Raw genomic sequence first — 12,261 nt, 5'->3', positions numbered from 1 at the left:
GCTTTCTGTAACATCTGTAATGTTTTTACGGATTTTAATGTATTTACTGTCTGTATATGCCGTCTGTATGATTGTGAGACACGGACTCGTGGGTAAGACGGGACGAATATGTTCCGCTCTTTGTAAATATCTTGTTTGTAGCCTTTTTAAAGTAGTCGTTAATTTAAGAATATGGTGTTTTGATGGTTACGGACTGTAACGTTCAAAATGGACTAAATCGCCCCCCCCACTCCCCACCCCCAAAAAAAAATTATAATTTTTTTTATTTTTAAACTGCTCGCAAGAGGCTGAAAGTAAATATCACCATGCGTCATGTAATGGAGAAACAATAAAGTGGAGTTAACAATGAAAACCCGACTCTTCCGGTTTATGACTGTGCACTGTATGGAGTAATACAAAAGGGGCACGTCCCACATTTGTCCTCAGGATGTCATTCATATCAGATCAGCGGGGTCCGACTCCCAGCACCCCCAACAATAAACTGCTTGAAGACGCTGTGCTGCGCCGTACTTTGTATAGTGGCTGTGCCTGGTATTGCATCTTAGGCTCATTCACTTGAAAGAGACTAGGCCACATGACCAATTTACGCGCCAAGAGACCGTAGTGCTCAGCTCCAAACACCGGACTCCCGTCACCCCACCGATTAGATATTAATGACTAGAGATGAGTGAAGCGAGCTTCGAATATTACATCTGAATTTGCTTTATTCATAACTTAAGGCTCTGTTCACATGGTGGTTCGGGATAATACAGTGGAATGTGCTGATCTGACTGCAGAGGTTGGCACAGCTTGACTGGTGGTTAGAGTAGTGAAGGACCATAGAAAAGATTTAGGTCTGTCCCATAGAAGTGAATATTAGAGAGCTGCAGTAACCAGGTACGACCACTACACTGTATGGGGAGCAGTGCCTGGTTCCGATGCTCTGCAATCAGCTGATGATGGGCATGCCAAGTCCGACCATTGCAGAACTTATATTGGTGACCTAACTTAAGAAAAGGTCATTAATATAAAAGTCCTGGAAAACCCCTTTAACCACCTAATGGTTTTCCCCAAGTCCAGCTTTGGGGCTGAGAAAAGCACAGCTTGGGCAGAAGGGGAGGGGGAAGCTCTGCTTTAGCTGCTCGTATCTCCTGAATGGTAGCAGCTAGAGACATTGGCCTGGTCTTGTTTGAAAGCTGGCATTCCAGGCTTTCATGCAAGACAGCATTAGCATAACATAAACAGGAGATATCACTGTTAGAAATTGAGTCGGGAATAAGTGGGCAAAACCTGCTTTTAATTTTTCAACTGCATTCACTGCTTCCCAATTTCTAACACTAATATCTTCCCCTGTACTGAAGATAGTGCTGTCATTCTGGTTTTGTTTGAAAGCTTGGAACATCTCTGTGGCGTTTTGAAATGTCAGCTATATACAATCACGCACCTGTGTAGAGAAACCTCTATGCGCACAGAAGTGACTTGTTGAATTTGACTTTCTCCACTTACAGCTTACGCATCAGACACCCAGGCGTTATTCAAGTAGCACAATCCGGAGATTTTATTTCAAGACACGGAGGCTCATATTGCTTAACCCTTTCTTTACTGGCACAAAACAGCAGCAAAGAATCCAATAACAAAATCAACCAATGGGCACACAGCCCTCCCCTTAGCCCCAGTATAAAGGGACCACCCCTCCAGTTCCTCTGCCTCTTTCTTTGCTGCTGCACTGAAGTTAAGTATTCCACCCTCCTGCTTGCAGGGGTTGGTGGTTGCCATATTTGTATAAGATATTGTTTTTCCCATTTGGTTTTTCCTCCACTTATTTTTGGGGATATTGTATTTTCCCTACTGGTCATTTTGGCCGTTTCTTGCGGTCCTCACCTTGTTATTTTTCCCCCTTTGCCCGTTTTTCCCATTCTGTTCCCGGTCCTACCTGGGGCTGTTAGTTGTTTGTCTGTGGTGCGTTCTCGCCCTGAGGTCTTCCACCGTCTGCGCTTCTCTCCGCTTCCCCGTGCGTCCGAGATCTCGCGATTTTTCGCGGGATCTCGGGCGTCTTCGCTGCCTGTTCCTGCCGCCGGCTCCCGCCGTCTCTGCTGCTGCGCCCGAGATCTCGCGAGATTTCGGGCGCCATCTTATCTTCGCTTCATACATTAGAGAGACAGTCTTCTCTCCAGCGGCAGCTGCTAGCGACGGATCGGCGGCTCCTATTGTAGGGTGACTAACCCTGCATAGTTATCCTTCTTCTTTAGGGACAGTACTGCAGATTAGGGGGTTATCTTATATTACTACCAGATTCTCTGTCAGATTATACCCTCACAGTGATGTCCGCCCAGAAGGCTCCCACTTCAGCCCAAGGGGCCCCTACTCAGGGTGAGCCCCCCCTTTCCCCTCAGAATTTGGGAATTATGCCTTCTACCGGAGGGGTTACCCCCACCCCATCGGATTCTCAGGCCATGGCCCTGCAAAGGTCTATATCCGAGGCCATTATGTCTGCAATGGGTTCTATGTCGTCAGCCTTGACGCAGTCCATATCCCAGGTGCTCGTTGCTAGTACGTCATCTTCTGCTGCGATTCCTAGTCCCGCTCCCATGCCAGCCCCAAATGCCTCCAGAAACACTATGAATGATGGCCTTGTCCCATCCAATGACAGCGCGCCTCGGCCGCGCAAAAGAGCCTGTCCGCGCCAGGCAGAAAGAGCACGGCACTGGAAGTCGGCCCGGTCCCAGCCGGAGCCAGAATCTGATTCTAATGTGGAATCTGAGGAGGAGGCTTGGTTAGAATCCTATAATGATTCTGAGGATCTAGATATTGATGGGTCGCCTGTCCAAGGCACCTCGGTTTCTTTTTCAACCTTGCCCCAACGGCCGGTAGAGGCGGACCCGACGGACCCTGGCCAGTCCGTTTCCCTTGTGGATCCGACGGGGGTCCCGCTCTTTGACCCGGATTCCCTGCATCACCCCAGGTCTGCAGAGTGGCTTCCGGCGCCCCACGTTGCCAGTTATCTGGAGTCCATGGTCCGCAAGCCGCTTAGCAAGGAGGCACGGAACAAACTCCGGGCTGAATGCCCTCGGCCGGCGATACCTAATAAGGTATGCGAAACCCCGGTCGTGGACCCGAAAATGGTCCAGTTCCTGTCTAAGACGGGATTTAGTCCCAAGAGAGGCCTAGACTCGGCTCTCAAGGCTTGTCAGGACAAGCTATTGGATATGATGGGGCCCCTGGCAAAGATCTTTGATTTGGCGGAATCAGCCTTGGCGGAAGGGCATCTGGTCGACCCGGAGGAACTCCGTGGTTGGGCCCAAAGAGCCATTTGCATGGCAGGAAATGCAAACACCTCCCTGAGTATAGAACGGCGCAAAGCCATCCTCCTGAAAATCGAGCCTAAACTGACCAATATGGCTCTGTCAGAATCAGGCAAAGAGGCCCAAGGTTTCCTCTTTGGGGATCCCTTCGTTAAGGAGCTGGGGAAGTTTGTGGGGACCTTTACCGCCCTTGATAAAGCCCAAACGTCCATGCGTAGGGTATTTAGCGGTAGGGTTTCCGCTAGGGCCGGCAGTACAAGGGGCCGTCTGTCCGGCCGCTCCTCCTTCCAGACCCGAGGTTCGGGTCGAGGCTCCTTCGCTTCCTACCGTCAGCCTGTCCATGACCAGAGACACCAGCCGTCCTTCTTCCCCTCCCGGGGTTCTCAGGGACGGGGACGTCCTTACAGAGGAAATCCAAACCTCAGACGCCCATTTGGTAAGTCTACCACATATTCTCCCTTTTTCGGAACGTTATGTCGGGGGCAGACTCCAACATTTTATGCATGTTTGGGCCTTCATTACCAGCGACCCGTGGGTGCTCTCCACGGTTCAGGGTTTTCACATAGAGCTTGTCGCCCCTCCCGTGGTCCCGCCCCCTCTTCCTCCCACGTTCCGGTCGCTAGTATCGCAGAACCTGGTGGACGTGGAGCTACGGGCCCTTTATCTCAAAGGGGCGGTAGAACCGGCCCCGCTCGATCACGACGGGGTGATCAGCAGTATTTTCCTGGTGGAAAAGAAGGGAGGCCAATTCCGCCCCGTAATCAATCTAAAGGCACTAAATGCATTCGTCAAGTACAGGCATTTCAAGATGGAGGGCATTCACCTCCTGAGGGACATGCTGCTTCCCGGAGACTGGATGGCCAAGTTGGACCTCCAGGATGCCTACTTGACGGTTCCGATAGCACTTCCCTCCAGGGACCTTCTTCGTTTCCAATGGCAGGGGTCGGTATGGCGCTTCACGTGTCTCCCCTTCGGACTATCGTCGGCCCCCTGGTGCTTCACCAAGCTTTTACGCCCGGTGGTGGCGTGGCTTCGTTCTCGGGGGGTGAGACTTATAATCTATCTGGACGATATCCTGATCATGGCCGTGGACCGGACCTCCCTCTTGTCCCACCTTCAATTAGCGATACGCCTTCTCTCCTCCCTGGGTTTCATAATCAACCGGGAGAAGTCTTGTCTGGTTCCTGCTCAAACCATGGAGTTTCTCGGTTTCCAAGTGGAATCCCTCTCCTTGACTCTGAGTCTTCCACCTTTGAAAGTACGGTCGATCCGCAAGGAGTTGCGTCGCACCCTCTCTCTCCCGCAGATCTCACTACGTCATTTGGCCAGGGTGATAGGTCTCTTATCATCGTCCATTCAGGCTATCTTCCCGGCTCCCCTTCATTATCGGGCCCTCCAGCGTCTCAAAATCGCACACCTACAGGCTGGTGCGTCTTATGCGGATCTCATCGCTTTGGATCCGGAGACGAGGGACGAATTGGAGTGGTGGATTGCCAACCTCTCTGCCTGGAATGGCAGGGCTCTGTTTGGCCCCCACCCGGATGTGGTGATCGAGTCGGACGCCAGCCTTCACGGTTGGGGCGCCCATTGCGAGGGGGTTTCCACGGGAGGCCCTTGGTCCACGGAGGAGTCTCACTTACACATCAATGCCCTGGAACTTCTGGCGGGTTCCTTTGCCATTCGCAGCTTCACCTGCGGGAGGGCCAGGGCATGTATTCGACTTCGCATGGACAACGTCTCAGCTGTCCGCTACATCAATTCCATGGGAGGTACCCGTTCTTCGATGTTGACTCACCTAGCCAAGGACTTTTGGGATTATTGCCTGGACCACAACGTTTCGGTGGTGGCGGAATACCTTCCGGGCTTACACAACACGCTGGCCGATTGGAACTCACGCTACATCTCGGACGCCAGCGACTGGAGATTGGATGTGGAGGTCTTCTCTGTCATCGTATCTCGTTGGGGCCCGTTTTCGATCGACCTTTTCGCTTCGCGCTGGAACGCACAACTTCCCAGATACTTCAGCTGGAGGCCGGACCCGGCCGCGGAGGCGGTGGATGCCCTTCTTCAGCAGTGGTCGGAGGGGGTGATGTATGCCTTTCCGCCGTTTTCGCTGATCCCGCGGATTTTGTCCAAGATACGCCTACATACCGCGGAGCTGGTGTTGATACTTCCCTTTTGGGGGACTCAGTCGTGGTTCCCGCAACTCTTGGAGCTTCTGGTGGAGATTCCCCTGCTGCTTCCGCTCCGGACGTCACTGCTGCTGGATCCTCTGAACCATCCTCATCCTCTAGTGCTGGACGGATCCCTGCGTCTGCTGGCATGCAGGGTGTCGGGTTGTCTTGGCAGACCGAGGGCCTTTCGGAGACGGCTGTTTTCCTATTGGAAAGTGCGTGGGCCCCGGGTACCAGAAGAGCCTATAGGGCAGCTTGGCGATCTTGGGCTGGTTGGTGCCTCCTTCGGAACGTGGATCCCTCTACGGCTGCTGTAGGTGAGTTGGTTCAATTCCTCAGTTCCCTTTATGATGACGGGAAGGCTTATCGCACTATGAATGTGTTTCGGTCGGCTATTTCCTCCGGCCATAGGGGTTTCGATGGTTGTCCGGCTGGACGCCATCCGCTGGTATGCCGATTGCTCAAGGGCTCCCGGTTCGCACGGCCCCCCAGGCCTCGTTTCTCTAGTTCTTGGGATGTTTCTTCCGTTCTCTCTTTTCTTTCCTCCTGGCATGCCAATGAGGACTTATCCCTGCGCCAACTTTCGGCCAAGTTGGTTACCCTCTTTTGCCTCATTTCTTGCAAGAGGGTTTCGGATGTCCGAGCCTTGGATCATGACGCCCGGTCCTTCTCTCCGGAGGGCGTGACATTTAACATTTCCCGGCGTACCAAGACTCATATCAGGTCGGTTTCTTACCCTGCTTTTCCTTCCTCGGTGGCGCTTTGTCCGGTCACTTGTCTGAGGGAGTACGAGTCTAGGACTCGGTCTTTGCGGTCCTCTTCCGCTCCTCAGTTGTTCATATCTTTCCGGAGACCCTTTGCTCCGGTGACCACTGTGACGCTCTCGCGTTGGGTGAAATGGATTTTGTCCCTGTCTGGCATTGACACTACCATTTTTACGGCGCATTCAGTTCGTGGTGCCTCAGCGACCTCCTTGACTCTCGCCGGGGCTCGTCTGGAAGATGTCATGAGGTTGGCAGATTGGTCCCGTGCCTCCACGTTTAGGGAGTTTTACTTTAGGCCGGATCCTCATCTTTTCACCCCTATTGTAGGAAGGCTTTAAACTAGCAATATGAGCCTCCGTGTCTTGAAATAAAATTGTATGATTTTCCTAAAATATGACGTAAAGTCATGATTTTATGAAAGACACGGAGGCGAGTATTGCCCCGCCCATTGTTGTCCCTCCCTGGGGATTGTGTGTTTCGTTGTTACGTTTATGGGGTTTTTCTGTTATTGTTTATAGATGTTATTTATGATTACCGAATGTTACTTTATTGCGGCTTTATCGCCGCGTCTGGTGTTCCGGTTATGTGTGTACGATATGCGCGTCTTCGGCGCCCTTGCTGTCGTTATTATTATTATTCTTTGTTTCTTTAAGGTTGATTCGTCGCTGCTGCGGACCTACTGTGGTTGTCTTCTGGGGTTCCTGTTGACACCGTGCCTCCAAGTCGTTCGTTCGAGGATGTGGTGATCTTTTCGTTGGAGTTTCTCCTGGTTCCAGTTGTTCCAGTTTTTTCCGTTGGTGGACTTATGGAGTCAAAGAAAGAGGAAGAGGAACTGGAGGGGTGGTCCCTTTATACTGGGGCTAAGGGGAGGGCTGTGTGCCCATTGGTTGATTTTGTTATTGGATTCTTTGCTGCTGTTTTGTGCCAGTAAAGAAAGGGTTAAGCAATACTCGCCTCCGTGTCTTTCATAAAATCATGACTTTACGTCATATTTTAGGAAAATCATACAATTATATTACAAGATGATGATGCTAACAATAACTCCTAGCTTAGAAGATGGATACTGCTACTCAGAAAGCTGGGCACACTATGAGCAAGGCATCACTGGGAAAACAGGGAGTGGCTAGGCTAAACTAACTAGAAACCTGAAAACGGAGGAGAGAGGAGCATACCAATACACAATGCAAGATACTGGAACAGAACAATCTCTAGCTGCTACATATCCAGAGATGAGCCGCTAAAGCAGCTGTCCCCCTTCCTTTCAGTCTGTAGGAGAATGAGGGAGCAGTTGCAGAGCTGACAGCCTGCAGGAGGAAAAATAGTTATGTTATTTATACTACACATTGAATGTCGTCAATTTCTATAAAATGTTAAAATTGCTGTTTTTATATCTTTCTCCCTAAAAATAAAATACAACTTATTTAATACACTATATATACCCCAAAATGGTTCCTAAAAAAACTACAACTCATCCCGCAAAATAAAAAATTTAGGGGAATTTTTTTTAAAGTCATGACGAAGGGGTAAAATTTTACTGGTCCTGAAGGCAAAAATGATGGCCTTAAAGGGAACCTGTCACCGGGATTTTGCCTATAGAGCTGAGGACATGGGTTGCTAGATCGCCGCTAGCACATCCGCAATACCCAGTCCCCATAGCTCTGTGTGCTTTTATTGTGTAAAAAAAATTATTTTGTACATATGCAAATTAACCTGAGATGAGTCAGAGCTTGAAAATATGACTCTTCTCTGTTCACACAAGTAAGATATGACTCTTATGTTAATTTGCATATGTATTAAATAGTTTTTTTACACAATTAAAGCACACAGAGCTATGGGGACTGGATATTGCGGATGTGCTAGCGGCGATCTAGCAACCCATGTCCTCAGCTCTATACACAAAATCCTGGTGACAGGTTCCCTTTAAGTTAGTTAAAAGTGCAATTGTGTCCCCTGAGTTGTGCGCCAACAAATTTACTACAGACACATTAAAAAAAAGTGGGAGGGTTTTTCCAATTTTAATGTGACTGTTAGGAGGTTAAGGCCCCTTGCAGATGAGTGTTTGTCACGCTGCAAATCCGCAGCGCAGCTCCCGGCCTGACCTCACAGCACTGACGGGGTCACATAGCATTATATTGATTTATGATGCTATGTAAATCTTACAGTTCTGGAATGTACTGGATAACACTGACATAATGCTGCCAGTGTTATCCAGTACATTCCAGAACTGTAAGGGTTACATAGCATCATAAATCAATATAATACTATGTGACCCCGTCAGTGCTGGGAGGTGAGACTGCAAGGGGTCTAAAGCATCACACTGAACTCATTGGAGCTGTATGACTGATATCAGCAGTGAGCTCCCCCTAGTGGTGGCCGAAGGCACTTAACATTTTCAAGTTTTACTCAGTGTGAAAGGGAAGGAGCCGATGCCAATAGCATTGACTGGGTCTCTATTACTTTACTGTTCAGGTGCAACTATGACCGGATGTTGCCACCACAGGTAATTTTACTGCTGTGCTGTCTTTACCTGTATGTGTTATTTCAGGCTAAGGGGTCGTTCACACAGCATTTTGGCACGGGGTTCGAGCCAACAACCACCAGGCGGCCACACATACACTGCGTCCCATTGTTTTCATTGGGAGGCTGGGCTGCGGTTTATTGCCATGATCACGCTAAGAATACCCCTATCAGCGGTAGCAATGAAGATATCTATTGCAGGGCTGCAGCTATCAATTATTTTAGTAATCAAGTATACTACCGATTAATCCAACGTTTAATCGAGTACTCTTATTAAAAAAAAAAAGAATTAAAAGAATGTTTTCTTTAAAAAAAAAAAAACAGCCACCAGTGCCATCAGTTCCCCCTCCAATGCAACCTCCAGCAGTGTTACCAGTTCCCCCTCCAATGCCACCAGCTCCCCCCAGTCATCTGTTGCTTTCCCTCCCTTGTGCCACCAGTTCACCATCCCTTGTGCCATCAGTTCCTCCCCCAGTGCCACTAGTTTCCCCTCCAATGCAATTAGTTCCTCCAGCAGTGCCACCAGCTCCCCCCAGTCATCTGTTGCTTTCCCTCCTTTGTGCCACCAGTCCACCCCCCACCCTCTTGTGCCATCAGTTCCTCCCCCAGTGCCACTAGTTCCCCCTTTAATGCAATTAGTTCCTCCAGCAGTGCCACCAGTTCCCCCCAGTCATCTGTTGCTTCCCCTCCTAGTACAATACTTACCTTTCCTGTAGGGGTGCTGCCGACACTCCAGAGATCTTCCATCATCATTTTCTTCACGCGCTGCACTGGGATCTGAAGTCACACAACATTAGGTCACAGTGCGCGCTTACGTGTCCTGACGATGTGTGTACCTCACAATCCGGTGCAGGCAAGCGGGTGACCATGGAGCGTGAGTAATAGCACAAACAAATCATCGATGCAAAAAAAAATATTTGTGTCGAGTTAGGCTACTTTCACACTAGCGTTCGAGCGGATCCGTCTGCATTATATTGTCAAAAAAAATGTCTAAGTGTGAAAGTAGCCTGAGCGGATCCGTCCAGGCTTTTACATTGAAAGTCAATGGGGGACGGATCCGTTTGAAGATTGAGCCATATGGTGTCCTCTTCAAACGGATCCGTCCCCATTGACTTACATTGTAAGTCTGGACGGATCCGCACGGCCAGGCGGACACCCGAACGCTGCAAGCAGCGTTCAGGTGTCCGCCTGCTGAGCGGAGCGGAGGCTGAACGCTGCCAGACTGAGGCATTCTGAGCGGATCCGCATCCATTCAGAATGCATTAGGGCTGGACGGAAGCGTTCGGGGCCGCTTGTGAGCCCCTTCAAACGGAGCTCACAAGCGGAGCCCCGAACGCTAGTGTGAAAGTAGCCTTAATCGATTAATTTGAGTAATCGTTTCAGCCCTAGTCTATTGCTGCTTGTTACACGGCAGAGGAAATGACCCCATGGGGTACTCCGTGCACACAGCGTGGCCATTCCTTTTGCATTTCGCTTGACGCAGGTCCACGAATGCTCAAAGGACTAGGAAGTGCAATTCGCTGCCCTTCTCTCTGTTACTGCTACTCTGACCCTATCTAGACCCTGCGGTAGTGTGCCAACGTGCAAGCGCCACTCACCTCCACTAGCTAGCTAAATACTACACGCTCTGCTGCTGTCTGACCACGCTCAGTCCCCTGAGGCACCTCTCGTTATTAACACTAAGGGGGGCATTTATCAGCTGTGGTTTTCTTTGCGTCTGTCTTTGGATTCTTATGACCAAGACTGGGGGGGTCTCACCGGTCCTACTGTGCTCCGGCCAGCGATATTTTCTGTGACATTTTAAAATGTTGCACATCATCAATGCCTCTTGAAAGTGATCTACTTTTCAAAGAGTCCCCAAAAGTTGCAGGATTTACACAAAAAGTTGAATGCAACATCATTCGTGACTTTATAATAATAAACCGCCAGCCCCCCGCCATGCTCGGAGGCATGCAGGCACCCTCGGTGTGACCGTGTCGGTGACCCCCCTGGCTCAGCCTTGTTACTTGACCTCTACACTGCCACTAATGTACAGTATATATATGGTGCAGTATCGTCACGATATATCAGTACTCTGCTTCAGCGTATAGGACTCCCATGGAGGTATCTCCACTCCACAGCCTTATCAGTATGCAGCCTATACATGGCACTGAGATGCCGGGAGTTTACCGCACAGTCGTGCACATGTCACTCAATACCTTGGACATCCATACTCATCTGTACAGACCGGGTCACATGTGCTGCTTCAGCGGTGACGTATTTAAAGGGGGTATAGATACTATCAGATTGGTGGGGTCTGACACCCGGCACCCCTACTAATCAGCTGTTTTGGGCTGCCAGGGCACAGGGGTCTATGTGTATAGAGCTGGAGACAGACAGCGCCATACACCGTGTAGTGGCCGTACTGGGTACTGCAGCTCAGCTCCCATTCAAGAGAGCCTGGGAACAGGTGAGCAGGGGCGTAGCTATAGGGGGTGCAGAGGTAGCAGCCGCTATAGGGGGTGCAGAGGTAGCAGCCGCTATAGGGGGTGCAGAGGTAGCAGCCGCTATAGGGGGTGCAGACATAGCAGCCGCTATAGGGGGTGCAGAGGTGGTAGCAGCCGCTATAGGGGGTGCAGAGGTAGCAGCCGCTATAGGGGGTGCAGAGGTAGCAGCTGCTACCAGGCCAAGGAGCCCGAGGGGGCCCAAAGACCCTTGTGCCACATAAGAAGACACGGTATTATAGAAACTGCCTGCAGGTCATGTTACACCCCTGCCTGGAGAGAAGGGGTTAGGTCAAGAATTTGGCATGGGGGTACTTTTTACGAAGGCTATGTGCTTCCCTGGCCACAAAGCACTGAGGGAAAGGGGATGGTCATCAGTATCTGATCATGGGGGGGTCCAAGTCCAGCCGATCCGCTGTAAGAGGCTGCGGCACTCGTGAGCGCTTAGACCTCCTCCTAGGCCAGTGATGTCACTGTACGCCGGTCACATGGGCTAGGCACATAGACGTGAATGGGCCTGGGCTGCAATACCGAGCACAGCCACTACACAATGGACGGCGCTGTGCTTGGTGAACAGCGAGGAGGCCACGGCGCTCACTAGGGATGAGAATGAAACATCTGAAGTCGATTCAGATGAAACTTCGTTCCAATACTGTACGGAGCGAGCGCTAGGTACAGTATTAGAATGTATTGGCTCCCATGAGCCAAAGTTATTGCTTCGTGAAGACTTCAGGTAATAACTTTATAAATTAATTTGTACTGTAAAAAAAACATTCCAAGGTACCACTTGGAAGCAGTAACCGGCTCATCTGAGCCAATACATTCTAATACTGTACAGAGCTCCTGCTCCGTACAGTAGTAGAACAAATTTTTTTTTTGCGAATCGACTTCGGATGTTTCCCAGTGCTCCAGTCTGCACCGCGTCTTCCTCAGGCAGCTGACTGGCGGAGCTGCTGAGTGTCTGACCCCCCGCCGCCGATCCCATGTTAATGAGAATAGGTCATCAATATGTAAATCCTGGGAAAATGCACATGAACAAATT

Source organism: Bufo gargarizans, chromosome 3, assembly GCF_014858855.1.
Source record: "Bufo gargarizans isolate SCDJY-AF-19 chromosome 3, ASM1485885v1, whole genome shotgun sequence".
Taxonomy (NCBI): Eukaryota; Metazoa; Chordata; class Amphibia; order Anura; family Bufonidae; genus Bufo; species Bufo gargarizans.
This window is presented reverse-complemented; position numbering follows the sequence as displayed.